General features: G+C 38.8%; 1 long non-coding RNA gene, 4 other non-coding genes and 3 pseudogenes across 10 annotated transcripts in view; all 8 read right to left on the bottom strand.

Moving 5' to 3' along the window:
- Positions 1-8303: 8303 nt before the first annotated feature.
- Positions 8304-8384, bottom strand: LOC121134872. The gene has a single exon (XR_005872080.1). It is a non-coding gene; the product is annotated as a small nucleolar RNA SNORD115 (small nucleolar RNA).
- Positions 8385-9426: 1042 nt separating this feature from the next.
- LOC121134978 lies at positions 9427-9511 on the bottom strand (annotated as a pseudogene).
- Positions 9512-11151: 1640 nt separating this feature from the next.
- On the bottom strand, positions 11152-11237 carry LOC121134970 (annotated as a pseudogene).
- A 6868-nt stretch (positions 11238-18105) lies between these two features.
- The window catches only part of LOC106022682, a 28892-nt gene continuing 19776 nt past the window's right edge, over positions 18106-27221 (bottom strand). For 5 of the 6 annotated variants that reach the window (XR_005871961.1, XR_005871965.1, XR_005871960.1 and 2 more), the window contains 3 exons: positions 26246-26321; positions 24498-24572; positions 18106-24120 (listed from right to left, as the gene is read on the bottom strand). This is a non-coding gene — a long non-coding RNA (uncharacterized LOC106022682). Of the gene's footprint in view, positions 24121-24497; positions 24573-25828; positions 25873-26245; positions 26322-27221 lie in introns of all 6 variants that reach the window. The other variant, XR_005871962.1, reaches the window with a different exon arrangement.
- On the bottom strand, positions 18677-18742 carry LOC121135012. Its single transcript, XR_005872205.1, has one exon. It is a non-coding gene; the product is annotated as a small nucleolar RNA SNORD109A (small nucleolar RNA).
- LOC121134974 lies at positions 21741-21823 on the bottom strand (annotated as a pseudogene).
- LOC121135031 lies at positions 22629-22694 on the bottom strand. The gene has a single exon (XR_005872224.1). It is a non-coding gene; the product is annotated as a small nucleolar RNA SNORD109A (small nucleolar RNA).
- On the bottom strand, positions 24363-24441 carry LOC121134848. Its single transcript, XR_005872057.1, has one exon. It is a non-coding gene; the product is annotated as a small nucleolar RNA SNORD115 (small nucleolar RNA).

Here is a 27221-nt window from a genome sequence, read left to right as displayed (position 1 = left end):
AATCTCTCAAAAACAGACAATTATTGCAGTAGAAGAGGCATGATTTAAAACACCTGAAAATGAACTTAAAAGGAGACAAAGACCTAAATAGTTGACAAATACTATCAGCTGAGACTGAGAAAGAATTAGAATGGTTAGGAAAGAGAATATTAGAAGCACATGTGGACCATGTGGATCCAAACTAAACTGCATTTGGTTATTTTACATTCTAGGAATACACCTCAGGAATATTAATTCACAGGCATGACATACTAGACTGGGTATTTCTGCCACATAAACACAATAAATAATTGAAAGTGTATATAGAATAGGTCTCTGATTTGATTTTAAAAGATAAGTGCTTCAGCCAACTGACTGGAAGAGACACAGCAGAAATTATTGAACCTTTAACTAATGAGGAAATTTCCTCCTAATGGAAGGAAAACAAATACAGGAAATGGCTTGCAGTAACTTTTGGGAACGATTACTAATAATAATCCCAAAAACAGAGATAATCAAATTCATAAAGAAAACAATCAGGATTCTTCCGCATTTTTCGAGAAAAGCGACTATGTTTGGAGTTCTTTCATTCTACACTGTTGCAAACAAATTTGGTAAGGCAGTTTCTAAATTAGGAAATATAAGTAGTTCAAAGCCCTTACAAGTCTGTACAAAGAGCAGGGTTGTACATCATCTCCTGTACTTAAAGACTTTACAAAAGCCTCTCAAAGCTGGGCGTTGGTGGCGCACGCCTTTAATCCCAGCACTCGGGAGGCAGAGACAGGTGGATCACTGTGAGTTCGAGACCAGCCTGGTCTACCGAGAGAGTTCCAGGACAGGCTCCAAAACAATACAGAGAAACCCTGTCTCGAAAAACCAAAAAAAAAAACAAAAAAAAACAATGCCTCTCAAAATAGTAACAGACTCTCAGTATGCAGAGAGAGTTGTCTTCCTCATTGAGACTGCAGAGTTCATTCATGATGGTCCAGAATTAACCTCATTGATTTTAAAATTACAGAAAACCATCAGAAATAGAACTCATCTAATATATGTATAAGACACATCAGATCCCATATGGTTGAGCCAGGTCCTCTAGTATAAGGCAAAGATAAGATTGATCCTTTATTAATAGAAAATGTGTGGGAAGCTTCAGACTTTCATAAGAAACACTATGTTAACAGCAAAGTTTTAAAGAAGGATTTTCAACCCTTTGGTAACAAGTCCAAAATGTAAGAAACTTGCCCCACCTGTTTATTCTACAATCAAAGTCCATTATCAGCAAGCAGTAATCCCAAAGTTATTTGCAGAAAATGAAATTTGGCAGACGGAATTTTTCACTTTTAAGAATTTGTCAGATTGAAATATTTACACCACACCATAGACACGTTCTGAGATTAACAATGTATTACTGCCTCCAGCTCTGAAAAGGCTGATTCTGTTATCACACAACTCTTAGACTTTATGGCTGTAATGTGTATAAATGCACAAATAAAAGCTGACAATGCTCCAACAAACCTCTCCAGCAAATTGGAACCGTTTTCCAAATATTATAATATAAAACATGTATCTGGTGAAACTCACAATCCCAAAGGACAAGCAGTTGTTGAAAGATCTAACTGAACCTTAAAAAATGTGTCTAAAAGCATCCAGGTTTTACAAAGACCCCAACACAGATTACATAATGTTTTATTAACATTGAAGATTGTTAATGCTAATGAAAGGAAAAACTGCTGCAGGATGACACGGGACTTGAGAGAAAATTTCTGAACTGCACCATCCAGAGTATTTCAAAGTTGTTATGACATCAGTCTGGAAACCAAGATATGCATTACGTTGTGGAAGATGTTTTGGCTTTGTTTCCACAGGAGAAGAAAATTTTGGTTTCCATCATAATAATTAAGACTCGATCCAAAAAGAAGAAACCACAGGAGATGTTCTCTACATGGTCATATTCTACTATGGTTAAAGGAGACCTCAAAAAGAGAATGAGAAATGTCTTTTGTTTATTGTCTTCACAGGAAAACATATATCCAAACAGCAAAAGAAATACTGGACATATGGATACCTGAAGAAGAATTGATAGCTATTCGGAGGAAATCATCAAACAAATAATAATTCACTGTGTGGAATCAAAGTCTAAGTCTCTTTAAATTGTTTTTCATAATATCCATTTATTTTTGTTTCTTAATATGCTTTAGTCCCCATTCATTTACCTGAAGCTGGCTTTGGAGTTGGATTGGGTTTCCTAATCTTAATGCAAGCTTATTGTTAAAATAAAATTCAGAGTTTCTGTATTAAATCAATATTATAGTGATATAAGACAGAAGAAAACAAAATTAGGGTCTCTCATTTGTGTGTACTCTGTTCCTTTTCAGAAAGTCTAATCTTCTTCATGTTTACTATATTCTTATTGTTGCCTTTCAAAGTAATCATACATATAATAGTTGAAAATTCCTTAGTAAACATAAATATTTGAGTTTTCCAGAGAACAAGGAACTTCCTAACACCAATCTTCAACTGCTCTGCAAGAGGATGAGGCTCCACTTTTTGGACTCCACCTGATTTGACTTGATGCATCTGAACTGCCCCACTTCATCAACTCCACCTGACAACATCCACCCTGAAACTGTATTGGAACTGCATCAATCGGCACAACACGAGAACAAGGAACTGATACAGTGCACCTCCTACAATCTGTCCAGACCTTCGGGCAAGATCTTCAATCAACAATAAAACTCCATTCCAGAAATTCCGTCAACCATCTCGTGCCAAACTGAGACTGTCTAACCTACTTAAGATTCTTGTTACACTAACATTTTTCTTCCAACAGGTACTTCAATGAGATTGTCATCATCCAATTTCAGCAGGAAGTAGATGTGTGTATTCCAAAGCCCAAATTTCCTTCTGTTGACTTTGCTGGATATTTTATACTTGTCAATGTTTGTTTTCGTATTATATTTAAGTTGGGATAAAGTTCCAGCCTGTAATATGCAGTTCTTGCTCGGCAGCTATCCATTTCCCCTCTGAATTACTAACTAATCAGTATAGTAAGATGTTTACAATCAAACATCATAATTGTGCAGCACAGCCTGCCTAGGATGCCTACCCACATTCTCTTGACATTCCTTTTCACATGTGCAAGAAGCCTTTGAAGCATGGGATGTCATTCATGTAATGAAATTTCATACCAATTTATGTGGTGAGTGGGTCTCCACATCATGATGAGTCTATAAATCTAGGCAAAGAACAGAATGCCTTGCCAGATGAACCCTGCCTAATTGCCTCATTTGGCCTTATGCCTGCAAGGCAGGGCAAGTTCTCAAAGTTAATGAAAGGAAACGGTATCTGAATTTGCCAACTGGATATGTGTTCATTAGTGCACTAGAACACTGTCTGCCTTATGACGCCAGAGAATTAATCAAATGATATCCTGCAGTTGAGGGATTGTATGCTGGACATTCTTAAGTACCGAATTTGCAAGTTTGGAGCATGACACCCTCCTGACACAGTAGTACATGAAGCTCTTTCTCGGCAGTGACAATCAGCAAGGTAGGTAGAAAGATACGGCAAGGCAGGTATTTCAGGATCACATTCAACTATCACTGAGCTGTGCAAGGGACAGGAGCCTGAATGTATGGATCCAATCCATGAGTGTCCCACCTGCCTGAACAGTCACTCCTCTGTTCTCACTATCTACTACTTGGAATTCTACAAACAAGGCAGTTTTGATCAACAGTGTTTTCTCAATGGACTTAGTCCTAAGGGAATCTCAAAAGGAAGGAAGAGAACAAGTTCATTGCCTTAACTGTCACGTGGTTTCCTAGGAATTCTCATGCTGTCTAATGTTCGAAGGCAAGGATAAAAAGATACAAAAGGCACTTTACCTGATGTTTCCACTTACCTGAAGGGGAAATGACTTAAGGCATATGAGTCTGCATCCTGGATAACTGAAAAGCTGAACAAAAGAGATGAGATAGCCATGAGAGAAGGGGAAATGACTTGAGCCACATGGTCTCACACACCCTGGATAACTGAAATGGCCGAAGGGAAAGAAGGGTGAGGGATGCGCATGAGAAGCGTGCTTGAGGCCTCTGCAGCACTGACACATAGTTTTTCCCAACAAGTGTCTTCACGAGAGACTGAGCTCTGCTGCTTTCCTAAAGAACAGCATCTAGACTCACCTAAGTTCCCCACAAGGAAACAATTCATGTAAATGAGGGTACTTGCACCTGTAAGGAAGACTAACTGAAGTTATACCCAAGTAATAACATGTCTTTTGCTATAGATTAATTGTTATGTTATTGAGTATGATTTTGTGTCATCAACTCTTTTAAGACATTCATTATCTACATATTCCTGGGGACCTCGAAAGGCATAATACATCAGTGATTTCGTGTGCAATCTATATTTACATGGGAATGCTAGTGAAGAAACGGGATAAATAGATCCAGGATGCCCACAATAACCATATAAATAAGTAGATTTCATGAGGCATCACCATCACAACTGATATTACAGAGCTGTCTGGAAATATCATGGTATTAGCTGAAATTTACAGGTAGAGCAATGTAATCAATCTAACAACCTCAAGTTAATCACAAACCTATAATCACCTGATTTTTGATAAAAGTCTAAATTATACAAAGGAAAAATTAAAACCATTTTAACAAACGACACTGCCATAAGTATATAAGCATTACAACGATCTACCGGATAGATCCATTTATCACCTTGCTACAAAATTTAAATTAAAAGGATCAAAGATACGAAAAACATAAATCCAAACATTGAAACTCTTAAAGCATTAGAGATATAAATAATGAGTTCATACAAGAGACAACTTCCTAGATATATACAGTAGTACAAATTTATGTACGAAGGATGTGAAGAGGGGCTACCTGCCTGCTGGTGGTGTCCAATTCATACTTACTTTAGAGTAGTATGGAAATTCCTCAGGAAAAGGAATCAGTCTACAAGACACAGAATCTGCTATTAAGCATATAAGCAAAAGCTTCAAATTCACCTAATAAGGACATCAGTACCACTATGTTCATAATAGTATATTTGTGATTGCCACAACCTGAAACAACTAGATGCCTCTCAGCTGAGGAGAGAATAGAAAATGCTGTACATTCATACATTAGTACTACTCATCAAGAGAAAAACAGTGGAACCTTAAGTGGCAGGCAAATGATGGCACCTAGAAGAAACTATCTAATTTAGGTAACCCAATCTCAAAAAGACAAGCTTGGTATATACTCCAATTCTATATGGGTTTCCCACATATATCAGGATGGGAGCCAGTACGAAGATTCACTTCTGGAGGTCTGGCAAACAGAAAAAATCCCTAAAACAGGTGTGCATGGTACCCCAGAAGAGGGAGGCGAGAGGCAGAAGATCCTAGACAGTTTAGGAACATGGCAGAAGATGAGGGTGGGAGATGGGAAGAAGAAAGAAAGAGCGGAGAAAGAGTAGGGGAAGAGGGTTGGTAATTTAGGAACAGGAAAATTTGAAATTGGGCAAAATAGAGGGAAGAACAGGATTAGAAATACAATATTAGGTAAGTCATAAGTTTGAAGAGGGATCCAGCACAGGGAAGCACTAGCGATCTAAAAAGTGTGACACAAACAGGCAAGCAAAGTGATAGTTGAGAGACCACCTTAAATGTCCATTACTGATAATGAACTTGACATGCATCTTAACATACCATCTATCACCTTTATTCCAGCTACTGATGGAAACAGGGCAAAGCATCCCAAAGTTAAACACTGACTGGACCTGTGGAACTGGTGACACAGAGAGAACAATAAGCAAATTCGCAAAGGTGGAGCTAGCAAAACCAGAGACAGCTGATCTGAACAAGCTGTGGTAAGCTTGGATACTGATGGCTGGAATTTGGGGTGAGACTGATCAACCCTGGGTGTAGATTCAGTAGGCATTCCTGGGCAACAGTTGGGCACTTTAGGCGGTAGATCCCGTGATTTCCTACTGAGAACATGAGGCTCTTTCTAAATTGTAACAATCAACAATGGAGATAGAAAGACACCCCAGAGCAGGGCTTTCAAGAGCATATTCTTGTCACCTGAGATGCAATGGACCCAGGGCCTGGATATCCCAGGCCAATCAATGTGTCCCACCTCCCTGAACAATGCTGCTCTGTTTCCCAGTATCTACTACTTGGAAATTCTAAACAAGGCAGTTTGGATCAACAGGAGTCTTTTCTATGGAGGGCAGTCTGAGACTCCCAAAAGGAGGGCACATGTTCATTTACCTGCTATCACTGATTTCCTAGAAATTCATTCTTTCTAATGTTTGAATGCAGGGATAGAAAGATATGAAGCACTTAATATGATCTTCCAATTACCTGTAGATAGAAATGACAGGGCACAAGTGGCTGCATCAGGATAGCTGAAATATGAAAAGATGGACATGAGCCAGAGTGCTATGCCTTTTAACTATGACATCCAGAGTTTGTCTAACAAGTACCTTCTGAATACAGGTTTCAATTAACTTACTAAAGAACCAGACTTAGACGGACTCACCTGAGGAGCAGTACTTATTATGCAGGAAACTTTGTGATTATATAAAGAATACCTGAGACTAATTTATTCATCCTATTATTATAGGACTCAATGTCATGTTATTGAATATATGATTTTATGTCATCACCTCTTTAGTGACATTCATTTCATCAGATTCCTGGGTCCTCAAGGAAGACGTATGCCTGATAGAAGCAGTGCAGCTTTCAGGATGACAAAGACCATCTAGAAGGTGGTCTCGAACTTCAGACAAATGGTAAGGCAGCATTAGGTTCCTTCAAATACAGAATCAGATTTTCTTAGTCAAGAAAAAAAATTTGGGAATTCAAAGTTGCAAGTTTTATTGTCAGGAAATTACAAAGCACAGCTTTTGTACATCTAAACTCGATCAAGTTTATTGGCGTCAATTACTAAATGGAATTCATTAGGTGAAAATGTAAATTTTGACAAGTGATTATATTGCCACCTAGACAAGCAAAGCTTTTCCTGTTTCACCATCATCTCACTGCTATATTAGCACATTAGCTGGCGGAATATTGGGAAGGCATATTATTATAGGTCTACTGAAAACCTATTAGGTTCAATTTATGGACAATGTCTTACAATGGCAAAGACGTGTCATCTACTTTTATTTGCACAGCGCTATCGATTATTCTCTGACATCACTCCTAATACCATAGAAGGATCGTACCCTAAGGTTCTTAATTGCAATAGCACCATGCATACCATCTTATGTTCTCTTGCCCGTTCATATAACCTGATTTGAAGCTTTATGTCGATTCATGTGATGAAATTCCATACTCATATTGTGTGGTGAGTTGATCAGGATAATGAGCCTTTGTATCTAGGCAAAGAGGGAATGCCTGTTTAAAAGCAAGCTGTGGAAGTTGTCTCATTATTGCCTGATGCCTGCGTGGCGAAGTTACTAGTACAAAAATAGAGAAAGGTACTTCAGGCTTAGTTTACTGATATATCCATCAGTGCAGTAGAACGCACAGGACTTCTATCTGCCATTTGACCGACAGAAAAATACTTATTGATCTTTCTGCAGTCCAAGTCTGTATATGTACATACCTGAGCACATTCTTTGCAGCTAGAGCATGTGAACCTCCCTGACACAGCGAGAACGTGTAACTCTTGCCCAGGTACCAGGCAACATAGGAGTAGATAGACCCTCGAAGGATGGATTTCAAGATCACATAAACCTATCACTGAGATGTGCAAGGACAGGTGCCTGATGTTCAGCCCAATCCTTTTGTCCCCCTCCCCAACAGTCTCAGCTCTGGTTCTAATACCTATTAGTTGGAACTATACATGACAAGGCAGGTAAGTACCATTTTTTATGGGCTTAGAGACTTCAGGTTCTACAAAAGGAAGCAGAGCACAAGTTCTGTGCCCCAAGTATCACAGGAATCCTAGAAGATTAAATTTATTTAATATTTGAAGGCAGAGATCCACAAAGGGATCAGAGGCGTTTATAGCATGCTGATGACTCTTATCTGAATATGCTTATGACTGGGGTCAGATAATCAGGATGCTGGATCACTGAAATGCAAGAAGGAATAGAATGATATAAGTAGAGTGCTTATGCCTGCTTGGCCTTGATATATAATGTGCTTCAACAAGGGTGCCTTCTGAGGCAGGCTGATGCTCATCAAGAAAACACAGATTGACAAGAGTTCCCCAGATGAGGGAACCAATGTTAGGTGAATGGGGGCCTGTGTACTGCACTATAGTAAAGTCTAGATGAGACATGGCCCTCATTTCTCCTCTGTCCTTTAGCCTGGGCCTCAAGCGTAATCCAAGTGAGCATGTGGTTGTATATCATCACCTCTCTTCATGACATTGGTTTGTCATCATAGACCAGCGTCCTCAGAAAGGCATCGTGTACCTGAATAGTGGAACACAAACTGTGCTTAGCACCAAGACGTGATACCATCTAGCAGGAAGTGTTGGCGAGCTGGACAGAAATGGTCTGCGGCATTAAACTCCTGCAAGGATCAAGCAGAATTAATCTACTAAGTCAAAAGATATTTTGTGGTTCAAATGCTAGGTTATTGTCAACAGAATCACAATGACATACTTTGGAACGCAAACTCGCTTATCAAATTAGTGGCAATTGCTAATCGCCATGGGGAGATGATGAAATTATAATAGTGGTTGCCTGTTTGCCACCCTTAGACAAGTTTAAGCCTTCATGATGCTGCCCTCATCATCACTAACTGCATTCATAGATTTGGTGTCAGACTGTTATTGAAATATTATAGGTCTGGTGGAAACATTTAGCGTCGGATCATGAACTATGTCATAAATTGTCCAACATCTCATCTGATGTTGTATAAAGCATCCTATCCCATATCCACTGAAATCACTCCCTAATCACCATCGTAAGATGCTTATCCTCAAGGTTATTACATTGCCCAAACACTACACCTGAATACATACACTCAAGATCTTAGGCCCATTCCTTTTCACTGCAACAGTATACCTGGGAACTTGGGATGTCATGCATGTGTTTGAAATTCCAGGCCCATGATGTGTGGTGAGTGGGTCTCCATAGGATTATAAGCCTGTGAATCTAGGCAATGGAGAGAATACCAGTTGATCTTAACACACTTACCTGAATGTGAAATGATTGTGGCACCAAGACTGCATCCTGGATAACTGAAATGCAGAATAAAGATATTGACATTAGTAGATTACTAAGGCTTGCCAGAATTGACATACATAGATTTCCTGCTATAGTGCCTTCGTAGGCAGGCTGAGTGCTCCTCTAAGAAGAGGACATGGAACTCACATGACTCCCAGACAGGGAAGCAATGCTGGGTGAAATAGGGGCCTGTGTACTGCACCACTATAAAGGCATGATAATACTCCGCCCCACTTTCTCACCAGTCCTTTAGCCTCAGAGCTTCAGCATAACCTTTTAATCATGGTTTTTATATCATCACTTGTCTTCAGATCATTGGAACTTTGTCACTTTCCACCGACCTTGTCCTCAGAAGGGATGGCTATAACTGATAGTAGAACACAACTAGAGCTGCTTACTAAGATGACAAGTACCATGTAGTATTTAGGTGCTCAGTGATCTTCGAGACAAATTTTGTCAGTGGGCATTAGACTCCTGCAATGTATTGCGTCAGAATCTGTTACTCTTGTTTAAAGGACAGCTTTTCCATTGCTAAAATATTATATCAGTGTCAGAGGAGTTGGAATTCACGGTTTCTGAAGAGGTCCCAAACACTCGAGCATGATAATTGGGGGCATTTGGTAATCAAATCCATGGAGGAGATAATGAGCGTTTTTAATACTGGTTTACCCCTGTTAGCCATCCCTATACAAGTTTATCCCTTCATTCAATGCCTGAATTCATAGCATTAGCTGACTGATCATTATTAAGGCACATTAGGTCTAGTGAAGCTTATTTAAACATCTGGTCATGCACAATGCTTAAAGTTCAGGAGTATCTGCATGTTTTGGACTATACCATTTTCCTTTGAAATGACTGCCCTAACTATAGTAAGATCAGGTATGTCAAAGTTAATTTCTGAAGCACTGCAATTAGAGCGCCTATACACTTTCTTTTAGCACTATCCTCATCAAGTATTAGGCAAAGGCCTTTACTGCTGCTTGGAATGCCTTTCATGTGGTTGAAATTCCATGCTACTGATGCTGTTGTGAGTGTGTCTCAGATGATAGTAAACCTGCTTCTAGGCAAAGTGGGGAGCAGCTGCCTGAATGCACCTGTCTAATTTCATATTTGTCCTGATACCTGCATGGAAAGGCAAGTTCATTAAGCAAGAAAGGAAAGGAATCAAGGTTTGCCTAACTGATATATTCATTAGTGCACCTAGAACTTTGTGAGTCTCCGTCTACATTGCAGGCCACAGAGGAGTAACTTAATTGATCTCTCTCATTTGATAGCCTGCAAAATTGGGATATTTATTACCATCTTTGCAAGTTTGGAGCATATCACCCTCCTTACTCAGCAGAACATGAAGCTCCTGCCGTGATCTATCAATCAGCAAGGGAGGGTAGAAAAGACTCCAAAGACAGGAATATCAAGTTCACATTCAGCTCTACTGAGCTGTACCTTTGTTCCAGGGCCTGAATGTCCTGAATAATCCTTATGTCCTCCCCCAATTGTCGTATTGATTCAATGCCTACTAATTTAGATTCTACAAAGACAGGCAATTTGAAATACCATCAATCATTTATGCCTAGGAGAGGAGGCACAAGTTTCTGTTCTTTATGTGTCACCGGATTCAAAGAATGTCATGCTTTCTATTATTTGAAGACGGACATCCAAAGATTCTGAAAAGGAACTTAACCTTGTCTTTCCACTTGCCTGAAGGGTGGAAATGACTGGGGCACCAAATTGGCATTCTCGAGTCACTGAAATGGAGATAGAAGATATGGAAATAAACAGAATGCTGATAACAACAACGATGACATACATAGGTTTGCCCCAAAAGTGCCTTCTGAAGCAGTCTCGGTGCTCTACTCACAAAGAGCACCTGGACGTCTGGGATACCCCAGACGGGAGAAAAAACTGCTGGGAAGATTTGGGCCTGTGCACTGGCCTATGGTAAATACTTGAATAGATTATGCCTAATTTTCTATCTGTCCTTTAGCCCTGTGCCTCACTTGACCGCCTTGTGTGCATGATTTTTATGTCATCAACTCACTTCATGACATTGGTTTTTCATCATAGTTCGCAGTTCTCAGAACGAGGTAGCTCTCACCTGTTATTGCAGCACTAAGACAGTGCTACACCAATCTGATAAAGACCATCCAGCAGGTATGTCTCTGAAACCTTCAGACAAATGTTCAGCTGACATTAGATTCCTGTAAGGATCAAGCACCAATCAATTGTCTTAGTCAAGGAAAAGTTTGCACGCTAATAGTTTGTAAGTTGAGTACCAGCAGAATTCTTGCATACCAACTTCTGAAAGCCAGCACTCAATCATGATAATTGGAATAAATTACTAATCAATGCCATGAGGAGATAATGACAAATTTTTATTTGTTTACATGTTTGCATCCCTAAACAATTTTTTGTGGACTGCCTATTTATTTAGACTAGTAAACTCAGTAGTGACTTTCAAATGTTAACCTAGAGGGATTGATAAATATGGGTTGCTGTGAGCCTTGGCACCATAGACTTTCTTATTTCACTATGATGATGTTTGTCTTGTGGACACTGCATCCTAATACTTCCCAGGAAAGGCCAACGGAAACAACCTTGTTTCTTATCTAAATTTAAACTGGAAAATAAAATATAAAAAAGACGGTGTCCAGGGTTATTCCCTGAACAACATCGCAGCGTAAATGAATCACTGATTTAATTTGCAGATGAGTTATATGATGAAGCAGCTGTGAGCGCACGAGAAAATACCAAGAAAACGCCGACAGCTATTGCTGCCAGGGGGGTCCCACCTTAATCCTAAACAATTTTAACTTGCATTCATTTGTTCCACCCTCATAGATCACACTGTTCTCATTGTTTGCAGTACCTGACAGAGCATTGGGAAAGGCATATGTAAAGGTTACTGTAAAACATTTTTTGGCTCTTTTTGTATGCTTTTATTTAAATTAGAAACATGCATGCTTCAAGTTTGTCGCAATCCCAGCTCCTCTCACACCTCCTCCCTTGTCCCTCCACCAGCACCCCTAAAATTTTTTATACATAAACATATTTTAATAATATGAAATTTCTATCATCCTATAGTCTCTGCCTAATAGTTATTAACTAATTTTACATCTGACCGAAGTCTCTCCCCCACTCTCTCCACCCTCCCCTCCACCTCTTCACTTCACCCTCACTCCATATTCAACAAAGAAAGAATTTTTTTAAAGATTTATTTTTTTACTGCTGTACACTTTTCTGCCTACGTGCCAGAAGGGCGCCAAATTGATTATTAGATGGTTGTGAGCCACCATGTGGTTTGCTGAGAGAATTGAGACTCCAGGGCCCTGGAACAGCGGTCAATGCTCTTAACCTCTGAGCCATCTCTCCAGCCCCAACAAGAAAATTTTTTCATACAATAACGGCTTTCACAATCCTTTTCATACAATAATGGCTTTCCCACGAAATCCTTGTCCTTACAATAATGCTTTCACAAATCATTTCATACAATAATGGCTTTCACAATCCTTTTCCTTGCAATAATTGATTTCACAACTCATTTTAGTAATACAATAATGGCTTTCACAACCATTTTAATTGTGCTGTCCAGGAGTCTAACTTGTCGTGCCCACCCCAATCCCTAAACAATTTTAGCCATTCATTTGTTCCACCCTCATCGTCCCGTAATCCATTCTTTGAGGTACCTGACAATGAGCATTAGGAAGGCATATTAAAGGAGATGCTGAAAACATTTTAACATGTGATCATATGTTGTGTCTCCAATGGTCACAAGTCAAGACTCATCTGCTGATCTTTGTGTGCAGTAGCTCATATGAGATTTCCTCTAGCGACATTTTCACCCTGTTCTTAGCACCACTTGTAGGATATGTAGCCTTCAAGATTATTAATTGCACAAGAACCACCTAAGAAAAATTAAATGGTATCTGTGTTTGTCGTACCTAATGTGTCCATTAGTGCACGCATTAACACTGTGAGTTTCCATCTGCCTTATGGATCCCCCAGAAAAAATTCTAGTCAGCCCTTGAGTGCTTGGGTCTGAATAGTGGACGTTCCCCAGGGTGCAAAAGGAGCACAATTTTTTGCAACATTAATTCTTGATAGCTTGTCCGAGTCATGAGTCTCTGTGGTTCACACATTATATACCAACTTTCTGAAGAAGTACAGTAAAGCGCTATCTCATTCTTTAAAGGTTAAGTGCCAGGTGTGCGTGCTTTTCTACCTAAAGTATGCTTAGAAGCTAACCCCTTTAACAGAAAAACAAAATAAATCATGAAAACTCTGAGACAACATTGTAAGAGTTCACAGACATATAAATCCAGAAAATTTCGGAATATTAAATTAGGAAATCATAGGAGGCTTTAAGGTTTAAGATAGCATGTTTACATTGGAACTGAAAGGTTATGATTGAGAATGGATTTAAAAGAGAGTTTACGAGATGCCATTCAAACAGCTGAGGTGTTCTCGAAGAAGCCTCAGAATGACTAATGATATTGGTGATTACATCAATGACCTCACAAGGAATTCCATGCTATGTGACCTAGAATGCTAGTGGAAAAAATGGGATAAATTGATCAGGATAGCCTAAACTACCATATACAATAAAAGGAATTTCATGAGGCATCACCATCCCTAACTTCAAAGCACTATTACAGAACTATAGTCTTGAGATGCATCATAGTATTAGCAGAAAAATAGACAGTGTAGAACAATATAATCAAGGTTGAACACCCTGACATTGATCCACAAACCTATAATCACTGGATTTCTGATAAAGAAATGAAAATTGTACAATGGAAAAAATAAACCATCTTCAACAAACGATACTGGCATAACTGTGTATTGGCATGCAGAAGACTGCAGATGAGATCCATGTGTAACACATTGTTCAAAACTTATGTCCAAAAGGATTAAAGATGTAAACCTAAATTCAACCAAACTGAAACTCTTCGAAGAGACATAAGGAGATACTCTTCAATGAATTGGTACATGAAACTGCTTCCTGAATATAATACAGTAGTACAATTTATGACCAGAGAGGATGTAAAGAGAGGGGCACACTGCCACTGCTAGTGAGAGTTATAATTCATACACCCATTTTGGAAATCGGTATGTACATCCCTCAGGAAAATGGTTATCAGTATACCACAAGACCAGGAATTCCACTCTTAGGCATTTATCCAAAAGATTCTAATTCCACCAAGCAAGGACATCTGTACCACTATGTTCATAATAGCATATTTGTAATTGCCAAAACCTGGAAACAACTCAGATGCCCCTCAACTGATGAGGAAGATGAGAAAATGCTGTAAATTCACACAATGGAGTATTACTCAGCAGAAAAAAATTGGAATCTTGAAATTGGCAGGCAAATGATGGCAATAAAGGAACCATCCTGACTTAAGTAACCCAGTTACAAAAAGACAAACATGGTATATACTAATTTTTATATTGATTTTAGATATGTATCAGGATAGTGCCAGTCTGCAATTTCACTGACAGAGATTCTGTGAAACAGGGAAAGAACCTGTTACCCAAAAGAAGAGGAATGAGGCAAGATCTCCTGAACAGTTTGGGGAACATGGCAGAGAGATGTGGGGGAAGTGGGACATGTGAAGAAGAAGGGGTGGAGGGTGTGCGGGAGAGTAGATCATGGGGAAAAGGAGGTTTGAGTGGGAATAGAATAGAGGAGAACAGGATTAATAGATGGAGTCATAAGTTTGAAGAGGGTCTAGAAACTGGTGAACCCTCTAGCTATCTAAAAGGATGACACACGAACAGGCAAGCAAAGCGTTTGTGGAAAGACTATCTTAAATGCCAATTACTGATAATGAACTTGGCGTGTATCTTATATGCCATCCTATCAACTTCATTCAGTTACTGATGGAAGCAGAGGCAAGCATCCACAGTTAAACCCTAAATGTACCTGTTGAACCTAGCAACAGAAAGCAGCAATGCGCATATTCCCAAAGAATGGGCTGGCAAAATCAGCAGAGACAGCTGATCTCAAAAAGGCAGAAACCTTGAAACTCATGCTGACAGCTGGGAGGCCAGCATGGGACTGATCCTGAACTCCTGAGTGTAAGATTCAGTGAGCAGGCCTCGACAACCAATTGGGCACTGGGCAGTAGATCAGTGCCTACAGGCATACATATGGACTTTGTGTGTCCATAATATAAAGAGGGATGATGTCTCAACCTGGAATCTTAGGGGAGTGTCTGGACCCTGACCTCAGTGAAATTAAAAACTATGGGTATCCCCTTTGTGGAAGGGATTTGGACAAGCCTGGCAGGCTGGGGTTTATGTTGGTGGATGCGGGGATAGGGAGGAGAGGGAACTGGGATTGATATGTGAAGCAAAATATTTAAAATTAAAGTAATAAAATAGCAAAGGTCATCATCTGGTTAATTTTAGAGGCATTCCATCTTTTGGATTTCATGAGAATATAATCATTATGAAATGCTTACTGCACTTTTCTTCCTCCTCCTCTGTATTTTTAAAAGATTACATCATCTTCTCCTATACACTTCCACAGAATGTCCTTTGTTTCACAATCCTGAATGCATTTTCTGTTTTGTCAATAACAGTCAAAATTTTGTAGAGTCATGTAGCATGTATTCAAATGCCATCAAATTTATGGATGTGTATCTGGTATGTCTAAAGTAATATCAAAAGCATTTTCAATGTAGGCCTTTTGGTTTGTGTGTTCTGTCTGATGATGCCTATCTATGGTAAGCTACCACATTTTAACTCTCCTTAAATTTCTAAATTTCAGTTATAGGTATCCCTAAATAGAGAAGGTTTTTTTGTAACTAAAATTCTTGCTAATGTGCCTGATCATGAGCCTCATGAAGGTCTCATTGTGCTCCAACTTTTGAAAAATACAGTAAAAGTTTCTCTCATGCCTTAAACAGTTAAATACAAATTTTGAGTGCTTTCATATTGGAAATATTCTTAAAGACCTCCCTGTGACAGGCAAAGAAAACAGATATTGCAATCTCTAAGTGTACATTGTCAGAGTGCAGAGCCATTTGAATCAGAAATGTCGATTATTAATGTGTATTGTCTGTTCTCCTTGGCTATTGATAGCAAAAGAGTTCAGAATTCTGGATCAGGAACAGATGCACATAAATGGGCATTTGAGGTACTGAGATTTTAGAAGATGAGATAGAAATCATGAGAAGGATTACGATTTAAGATGTCTTAATTACCTAAGAGCAGAAAACGTTAGATTGTGGTGGTTACAATATTTTACAAAATGACATTCACATAACTGGAGTCTTTTCAATGAAAAAGCACAGAGGGATAAGTAAAATTTGTTGAACATTTCGGTGACTTGACAAGGGAATTCTAGACTCTGTCATTTTAATGCCAATGGACTGAAAGGGATGGATGTGATCAATATTCTATGAATCAAAACATAAGTGCCAAGACAGTGACATCACAGAAAATTTATTTTTTGGTCCCCTCATGTTATAGATCCTGTGGTTCTGAAATCTGTCATTGTATGGAGGGACCTGCACAACAGACTAAGATTCAATGATTGCCTCTCCCACCTGAATGTGAAGAGGACTTTGAAATTCCCACCTGCAACTAATTAGAAGTAAAAAATATCATTGATGTAATTGTATCCTGACTCTTATTTCTAGCATGAATTGCACTGGTCCTCAAACACAGACAGGATATTTCTTCTATAACAAAGTTGTGATTGTTGTTACTTCTTCTATACCTGACTGTAAGATTTTATGGAGAATGTATTAAGAGAAAGAATGGCAGATGTTGTTTGTGGTTTTTATGTAAATATAAGGATAATTCATGAAAATGACTAGCTCTTTGCTGAGTTATTTCAGGAACTGCTAAATGCTATTACATACAGAAGAATCAAATTGTCCATGGAATTCACCTGTATTTGTTATCAAAAAGTCTTGAATTTGGAAGGTGGATACTTATATGAAAGCTATCATCCTGGTACTTCAGCCTATGGGCACTTGACATCTTGGGTTATAACTACCTTTTCTAGTACCTAAGGAGTTGGACAATTGTAGTTATAGATTGAAAAGATTGACTTCTTTATTATATCATTACAAGAGAAACAGAGAAAAGTTTTCTTCACAGTACCTACCTATGACAATTCTAAACCTGTAGAAAGATTTCAGTGGAAGGTGCTGCAAAAGGAATGTTAAATAGCCTGACATTCTTCCAGTATTTTGTGCAAAACCTTTGGAAATCATTCATAAACAAGTTAATATATCATTATATGGATGACATATTACTGTCTGATTCAAATTAACGTACTTTGGAATAGATGTTTGAAGCAGTAAAGTAAACTTTGCCTCATTGGGGATGAAAAATTACTACGAAAAATATAATGAGGACATACCATTAATTATTTAGGTTATGAAATGGACTCACAGAAAATTAGACTACTGAAAATACAGATCAGAAGAGATCGTTACAAGACTCTTAATGATCTTCGAAAACTACTTGGAGAAATCGTTCAACCACAGACAATTATCAGAGAATTGCATGATTTAAAACACCCGAATATGGCATTAAATTGAGACAAAGACCTAATTAGTTGAAGAATATTATCTGCTGAGGCTGAAAAGAATGAGAATGTGTAATAAACAAATACTAGAAACACATTTGGACCATGTGCATTCTGGTTATTTTACCATCTAGACAATGCTGCACAGAAATGTTAATGCACAGGAAGGGCAGCATAGTTGCATGGGTATTCCTTCCACATAAATATAATTAAAAACTAGTAATGTATAAAGAAATGTTCTCTGATATGATATTAAAAGATAAGTTAAGGCTTTTCAACTTACTGGAAGAGACCAGCCAATATTATTGTATCTTTTAGTAATGAAGAAATTTTCTCCTAATGGAAGGATAATGAATAAAGGCTAACAGCCTGCAGTAACTTTGGGGGAAAGTAGTAACAATAATACCAAAACAGAGAGTATCAGTTTCATAAATAAACTTTTTGGATTCTTCTGCATATGTTGAGAAAATGCCTATTTTTGGAGTTCTTTCATTCTACACTGATGCAAAAAATCAAGTAAGGCAAATAATAAACCACAAAATATAAGTAAAGTAGTTCAATGTCCATACAGTTCTGTATATAGGGCAGAGCTATACATCATTCTCATTGTATTTAAAAACTTTACACAGCCTCTCAATTTAGTTGTATATTCTCAATATAATGAGAGTTATCTTACACATTGAGGTTGCAGAATTTGTTTATGATGGAACAAAATTAACCCCATTGTTCTCCAATTCGAGGAAAACATCAGATATAGAACTCATCTAATATATGTATACGATACATCAAATCCCATATTTACCTTGGTTACCAGTGTTCTATTGTATGTGCTTGCCACAAAAAACATTACTTATACCCTCATCAAGTGTGGTGTTTATCTTTACAATAAATTGTCATCCTTCAAAACAGAAAAGTAGTAGTCATATTTGGAAACATCACTGTTGTCAAGGTGACCAGTTATCTGAACCTCATATTGACATTTGTATGAGTCAATCACTGCCTTCAGAGACTTGTTCTCATCAATGACTCAGGCAAGCCCTCTCTTAACACATGAGTCTCTCCAATGCTGCAGGAATAGCTACTCACATTGACTTTGAAATGGATGGTAAGGACTGTGCAGCTGGCTTGTTGCTCAGCTTCTGATCTGACTTACTGAACCACATATAGAATGGTCTCCTTCCTCATAAACCATATACACATTGAAAAGTTATCAATGTTCAATATGCCAGAATTAATTATTAAAAAGGGAAAATTTCACTGAGCTTTTGATGGGCTCAATTTGTGAACTGAAGTGGATAAATTACTAAGAAAAAGAACACATCAAAAATGACAAAGGTCATCCTCTATAAATTTTAAGGGGCATTCCATTTTTTGGATTTTATGAAAATATATTTACCATGATATGCTTACTACATTTTTCTTCCTCCTCTTCCTGATCTCCCCTATGATTTCATCCTCATCTCCACACATAATCAACGAATATGTGCTGTGATTCACAATCCAATACGGATTTTCTATTTTGTCAGGTAACAGTCAAAACCTTTTAGAATCATGCAGTGTGTATTCAAATGCCATCACTTCCTCAGTGTGTACATGATAAGTAGTGCCTACAGTTATATCAGAAGCATTTTAAGTGCAGGCTTTTGGTGTGTCTGTTTCTGTCTGAATGAGGTCTTTCTATGATAACTACCATTATTTATACTCCTCTAAATTTCCAAAAGTTCAATTGTAAGTCTCCCTAAATAGAAAACTTCATTTTTTACATTATTTATCACTAAAAAGTCTTGTCATGTGCCTCCTGAGGTTAACCCTATGCTCTAGTTTTGTGAAAAAGTGCAGTAACATGTTTACACATGGCTTGAATATTAGTTTTGAATGCTTTCCCATAAAAAACAGGCAAAGATATCATATAGTGAAAACTCTGAGATTACATTGTCAGAGGTACAGCCAGATAAATGAGAAAAGTTTAGTAATAATTTGTGTTCTCCAATCTCAGTGGCGATTCATAGTGAATGGTACCCCTTGTATTTCTCACAATTGTGGAGTAGCAACAGATGGGGAAAATGGGCTTCTGAGTAACCGAGTTTTAAGATGAATGAAGTAGGAAAACATTAGAAGCATTTAGATATAAGATGTCTAATTTACCTAATAGAAGAAAAAATGAGATTGAGGTGGTTAAAGGAGATTTTACAAAATGATTTTCCCACAACTGGGGTCTTCACATTAAAAAACAATAGAATAATAAGGAATATTTGGTGACCTTTTCGGTGACTTGACAAAACAATTCCATGCTATGTGAACTTGAATGCCAGTGGGCTGAAATGGAATAAATGTGATCAACATTGCACGAATCAAAACATAGTGCAATTCAGGAAAATGGTATTTCAGATCCCCTTCCAAACATAGATATTTTCCAGAATATCTGGCAGCTGCACTTGTAAATGAGATGGTAAACTTCTTTTCTCTGAAAGAAAGGCATTTTCTAAAAGAACTTGAGGAGCACACTGCAACCTTGAATTTAATTGATGGTTTCTGTTTGAGAACTGTGTATTTAGCCACTATGCTAGGACCAGTTTCTTTATTCAGTTTCCTTTTCTTTAAACATTTTTTAGGTACAGGTATCCATTCAACACATGTCAACACTCCTAAAGACTTCCTTTCTTAGTATCTCAGAGAAATTTAAAAATTTTGTTTGATCTTCATTTGGATGGATCTCAATGATTCTGAATATAGGGTTTGCGTTTCATAGGTGTTACACTTGAGAAACTGAGTGTGTCTGCTTCCAATTATAAGGCCTGTTTGCAACTACCTGTCTCTCTGTTTGCCATGGGAGTGTTCTGCAGATGCATGAATCTGAGTGTAGTGCTTCGTACAAGTCAGAGTTGTATCTATTTGCAAACTGTATTATGTGTGAGTGCTATGTTTTCTTCATTAAATACACATGTGGTAAAATACCTGAAATGCAAACATTCAGGTGTCTGATCACACCATTAACTCTAGCAGAATAATTAGGGTCAATTTCCAATCAATGGGACAGTTGAGGAAATGAAAACTTTTAGTGGTGGCTACCTGTCGGCTGCCCCAAGGTAAATTTAATCGTTTAGTTGATTCAACCTTGCCTTCTGTGCCTTCATTCCTAGAATCAGACCATGTAATATTGGGAAAACACGATACACAGCTACTGAAATTATTTCAGGTTCTGATCTTTGCCATGTTCCTGACAAGGTCCAAGACTGCCATCTGCTGTTTATTGCATAGCACTAACACATTAGCATCTGAAAATTACTTCAACTCACCAGAGCAGAATGCTTAACCTGAAGGGTATTTATTTCCCAAGGACCTTCTTCTTAGGATTCTTGTTCAAGTTTTATGGTCATTCATTATAATAAAAGCCAGGGAATCCTTTATATATATATACCATGCACCTGATGTGTGATGAGCTGGTCTCCAGATGATATTGAGTCTGTGTATTTGAGGGTGCAATGCATGTGCATCACATGATGCACCCTCTTGCTTTGCCTAATATTTTGCATATTTGGGTGACAGGAAAAATTCCTTAATTCCAAGGGACAGAAGGCATCTGATCTGGTCATGCTGCCAGTGTCCATCCTGGAATCTGGGGCTTAGGTACTGGTTTTTTCCAATAGGAAGGTAGCACATGAATGCTGTACTGCAAATGTTATTAAATGACTCAGAAGGTCAGCTGTATTAGTAGGTGAAGTCACAGGACCCAGAGAGAGCCTGGACCGTGGGCATTTCTTTCCACTTCTCTGAAAGTCTCATCTCTGTGGCACCAAGATGACAACCAGGATCACTGAAAGTCAGCAGATAAGATGGGACATGTGTTTCTTGCTTGTTACTGGAAACCTAGACATGTGTAGAGTGTTACAACAAGGGGCTTATGACACAAAGCTCAGTGCTCTACTGAGGAAGTGCAACTTGACCTCACAGGATTCCCCAGACAAGGAAACACTGTTAAGGTAATGAGGGCCTGTGTATTGGACTATGAGAAAGGTCAGAGGAGACTAGGCCCCTATTTCTTTCCTATCATTTAGAATGATTTTTATTTCATCACCTCTCTGTGTAACCTTGGTTTGTCATTATAGACCCATGTTCTCAGAATGCATATATGTACCTGAAATTGGTACATAAAAAGTTCAACTTAACTCATGGCAAAGATAGTTTAGAGGGTAAGATTTTGGGAAATTCAGACAAATTGTCAGTTTGCTTAATTCTCCTTCATGGATTAAAACAGAATCAGTTCTCTTGGAATCAGAAGCATTCTTTCCAAGTTGGGTGTCAAAGGCTACTATTCTGACGTGGAGCTCATCATCAGAAAAATACAATATTCTCCATATGTTGACATGATTTTAGTATATTGGTGCTTTCTGCTCAGTCGGAGGACATGGCTTGATTTGGTGTCTGGATGGTACATGACTATGACCCTCCAGATGTGTTTAGTTAATTGAACAGAAAAGTAATAATTCTAACACAAAATAACTTATCTTCCATTGCTGGTAATTGGGGACAGGATGAAGGTACTGCAGCCTCTGAAATTCTTGGTAATGGTGGCAGGGAATACTACAATCCTTCTTCTCCTTTCCCCAATATAGGAATGTCACAATGCTGTGCCCCGGTAATGCTCAGTGATGAAATCACTGATTCCTCATCTTTGAATTCATTCTCTCAAACCCTCGGTAAATCAATGAAATAAAAACAAGGGTGAATGTATGTACTTGTATAGTGTAACAGAAAGTGATTCATCATATGATACTACATGATAGTCACATGAAAATTGTTTTCCCTCAAAATATGGGAGATAAAGCAGTATGCATTATTTTCTGTCATCCTGAAAAGGGGAGCAGTAGTATCCATATTCTGGAAACATCACTGTTGTTTAGGGAACATCCCACCTGGCCCTCAAATTGTCATTTGTATGAGTTGCTCACCATCCTCAGAGACTTATTGTCATCATAGATAAAGAAAACCCCTCTCTTATCCCCGGTCTCTTTCCAATGGTACAGGAAAGCTGGAATAGCTAGTCTCTTTGACTTTGAAATGGATGGTCAGTTTTCTAGTTGCTCATATTCTGACCAGAGTTACTGAACCACAATCAGAATGAACATATGGTCTTCTGCCTCTTAAAACATTTGAGACGAAAACTTATGAATTTCAAAATTGCAGCTTTAATGATAAAAATGAGAAAAACCACAGAGCTTTTAAAGTTGATAAAATATTTTTAAAAACACATAAAATCTGGCAAAGATGGTCTTCTTATTAATTTTAAGAGACATTCCAGCATTTGGATTTCATGATAATATATTCATTATGAGATTTTTCTACATTTGTCATTCTCCTCATTCTGATCTCCCCTATATTTTCACCTTCATCTCCCTAAAAGAAGCACGAATTGTCCTGTGTCTAACAATGCAGTATGGAATTTTTATTTTGTCAAGTAACAATGTGAACTATATAGAATCATGCAGTGTGTATCCAAGTGCCATCAGGTAATGGATATTGATGAAACAAGTAATGTCAACAGTAATATCAGAACTGTTTCCAAAGCAGGCCTTGTGGTTTGTGTGTTTCTGTTCCCTGTAGTTGAGGGACTGCATAGTGGACATGCATGAGTGCCATATTTGGAAGTTTGGAGTATGTCACACTCCTGACACTGCGAGAATATGAAGTTTTTGCCCCAGCAATAACAATCAGAATGGGTGCTTGATAGACACCCAAAGCAAGGAATTTAAAGGTAACATTTACCCATCACTGAGCATGGCACAGGACCTGCACATCTGACCCAATCTAGGTGTCCCATTTCCCAGAACAGTCACAGCTATGTTTCCCAGACCTATGATTTGGAATTCTACAATAAAAAACAGTATGAATTACCATCTTCTCATGGGAAGAGGCTTAAGGGATTGCCAAAAGAAAGGGACTGCACAGTGGACACTCCTAGCACATTCTATGCGAGATTGGAGCATGAATACATCAGAGTGAGAACATGAAGGTCTTGGAAACGCAGTAACAATAATTAGGGAAGGTATTTGAAGAATACATTAACCTATCAATGAGCTGTGTAATTACAATGGACTGAAAGCCCTGATCAATTTCTTGTGTCCCACCTGTTCAAAAATTCAGAGCTCAGTTACCAATATCTACTAACTGGAATTCTAAAAGACAAGGCATCTTTAATTACCATCTTTTTATCATGGTCTTATTCAGATTGGATTCCAAAAAGAAAGGGAGGTCGCAAGTTTTCTGGCTTAAATTTCACTGCATTCCTAGAAGGTCTAGTTTTCTAATGTTTGAAGTAGGATATTCAATGGAGAACTTGGTACTTAAGCTGATATTTCCACGTACCTGAAGGTGAAATAATTGAGTCACTAATTCTGCATCCTCGTTCACTGAAATCCAGAAGAGAAGAGATGGAAATGAGCAGCATGCTGATGCTGCCCAGATTGACATACATAGATTTCGCCAAAAAGGGCCTTCCTTGGCAGGACTCATGCTCCCCTAGGGAAGAGCATTTGGACTTAACAGGATTTCCCAGAAGGGAAACACTGCTGGGTGAATGAGGGCCTGTGCACTGGCCTATGATAAAGGCCAGATGGGCCTAGTCCCCCATTTTTCCCCTGTCCTTTAGTCTGGGCCTCAGCAGCCAGAACCTGAGCATGATATTTATGTCATCACCTCTCTTCATGACTTTGGTTTGTCATCATAGACCCGTGTCCTCAGAAGGCATAGCTATACCTGCTAGTGGGACACAAACTGTTCTGCTTACCAGGATGACAAAGACCATCAGTCTAGAAGTAGGTCTCGGCAAACTTCACACAAATAGTCAGCGGGCATTAGACTCCTGCAGGGTATGAAGCAGAAGCAGTTGTCTCAGTCAAGGAAAATTTTATGGTTCCAAAGTTCAAAGTCAGTGTCAGCAGAATTGTAATGCTCAGGTTTTGAAAGCCCAATATCTACATTGTGATGATTGGGTGCATTGATAATCAGTGCTTAGGGGTACATAATGATAAATTGTAAATGCAGTTACCTTTTGAAACACCTAGCTAAGACTAATCCTTCACTGGTTTCCTCCTCAACCTCACTGTCAGCATTCAATGCATGAGGTGACAGACCATTGGAAGGGCATATTATAGGCCTGGTGTAAACATTTTACCATCCGATCATTTACTGAGTCTCCCTAGGTTCAAGACATCTCTTCTGCTCTGCTCAGAGCTATCCTATTTCCCTCTGACATCACTGAGTACTCACCATTGTAGGATGCATAACCTCAAGTTTCTTAACTTCCCAAGCACCACATGCATAGGATCCCTTCACCTGATCTCTTGCCCAATTCCTTAATACATGAAGGATGGAGGCCTTCATAGCTTGGGATGACATTCATGTGTTTGAAATATCATGCCACTTATGTGAGGTGAGATGATGTAACATAATACAGAACCTGTGCATTATTGCCAACAGTGGAATGCCTGTTCAGTTGCACATTGTCAAATTGCCTAATGTGGCCCATTGCCTGTATATCAGGACAAGTTCACTAACCCTAAAAAAAAGAAATGGTATATGAGTTTATCTTTCTGATGCGCAAATTATTCAGCTAGAACATTGTGAGTCTCTGTCTCCCTTCAGACCCTCAGAAAGGTAACCTAGTGATCTCCCTGCAATCCTGGACCTGCAGACGGGACACTCCTGAGCAACATCTATGCAAGACTGGAGCATGAATCCTTCCTGCCAAAGTGAGAACATAAAGCTCTTGCTAAAGCAGTAGCAATCAGTATGGAAGTTATTTGAAAAATACATTCACCTATCAATGTGTTTTGTAATTACAATGGACTCAAAGTCCTGATGTATTTCGTGTTTCCCAGTTGTATGAAAATTCACAGCTCAGTTACCCAATATCTACTAATTGGAATTATGAAGTCAAGGCATCTTTAATTACCATCCTTTTATCATGGTTTTAGTCAGATAGGATTCCAAAATGGAATGGAGTACCCAAGTTTTATGGGTCAGATTTCATTGGAATCCTAGAAGGTCTTTTTTTCTAATGTATGAAGGAGGATATCCAAACTAGACCCAGGTACTTAAGCTGATATTTCCTCGTACCTGAAGGTGAAATGATTAAGGCACCATGTCTGCATCCTCGTTCACTGAAATGCATAAGAGAATAGATGGCAATGAGCTGTGTCCTCATGCTGTCCAGCTGCACATACTTAGATTTTGCCAAAAAGAGCCTTCCTTGGCAGGACACATGCTCCCCTAGAGAAGGGCACATGGACTTAACAGGATTCCCCAGAAGGGAAACACTGCTGGGTGAATGAGGGCTTGTGCACTGGCCTATGAGAAAGGATGATGGGATTAGTCCCCCATTTCTCCCCTGTCCTTTTGTCTGGGTCTCCGCAGCCCCAACCTAAGCATATTTTTGTCATCAAAAGTCTTCATGATGTTGGTTTGTCATCATAGACCGGTGTCCTCAGAAGGCATAGCTATACCTACTAGTGGGACACAAACAGTGCTGCTTACCAGGATGACGAAGACCATCTATCTTGAAGGTAGGTCTCGGCAAGCTTCACACAAATGGTCAGCGGGCATTAGACTCCTGTGTGTATCAAGCAGAATCAGTGGTCTCAGTGAAGGAAATTTTATGGTTCCAAATTGGCAATTCAGTTTCAGGACAATCGCAATGCTCACGTTTGGAATGCCCAATATCTACATTGTGATGATTGTGTTCATTTATTATCAGTGTGAAGGGGTACATAATGATAAATTGCAAATGCATTTACCTTTTGCCACACCTAGCCTAGATTAACACATCACTGGTTTCCTAATCATCCTCACTGCCAGCATTCAATGCATGAGGTGACAGATCATGGGAAGGGCATATTAGAGAACTGGTTAAAATATTTACCATCTGATCATTCACTGTTTCTCACTAGGTTCAAGATATCTCATCTTCTCTTCACAGAGCTATCCAATTTCACACTGACATCACTGAGTACTCACCATTTTAGGATGTATAACCTCAAGTTACTGTACTGCCAAAGCACCACATGCTTAGGATCCCTTCAGCTGTTCTCTTACACTGCCTTGTCACAGGAAGAATGGAGGCCTTTATAGCTTGGGATGACATCATGTGTTTTAAATTTTATGCCACTTATGTGTGGTGAGTGGGTATCTACATTATGCTGAGCCTGTGCATTTTTGCCAAGAGGGTTATGCATGTCCAGTTGCATATTGTCGAAATGCCTTTTGTGGTCTGTTGCCTGCATATCAGGACAAGTTCACTAATACTAAGAAAAAGAAATTGTATCTGAGTTTATCTCACTGTTGTGTACATTAGTGCACTAGAACAGTGTGTTTCTTTCTTCCTTTGACCCTCAGAAAGGTAAACTAGTGATCTCCCTGCACTCGTGGGCCTGCAGACGGGACACTCCTGAGCAAAATCTATGCAAGACTGGAGCATGAATACTTCCTGGCACAGTGAGAACTTAAAGATATT

The sequence above is a fragment of the Mesocricetus auratus genome, unplaced genomic scaffold (genome assembly GCF_017639785.1).
Source record: "Mesocricetus auratus isolate SY011 unplaced genomic scaffold, BCM_Maur_2.0 Super-Scaffold_100030, whole genome shotgun sequence".
In the NCBI taxonomy this organism is placed as follows: domain Eukaryota; kingdom Metazoa; phylum Chordata; class Mammalia; order Rodentia; family Cricetidae; genus Mesocricetus; species Mesocricetus auratus.
The sequence above is the reverse complement of the archived record's forward strand: the minus strand, read 5'-3'. Positions and strand labels throughout refer to the sequence as shown.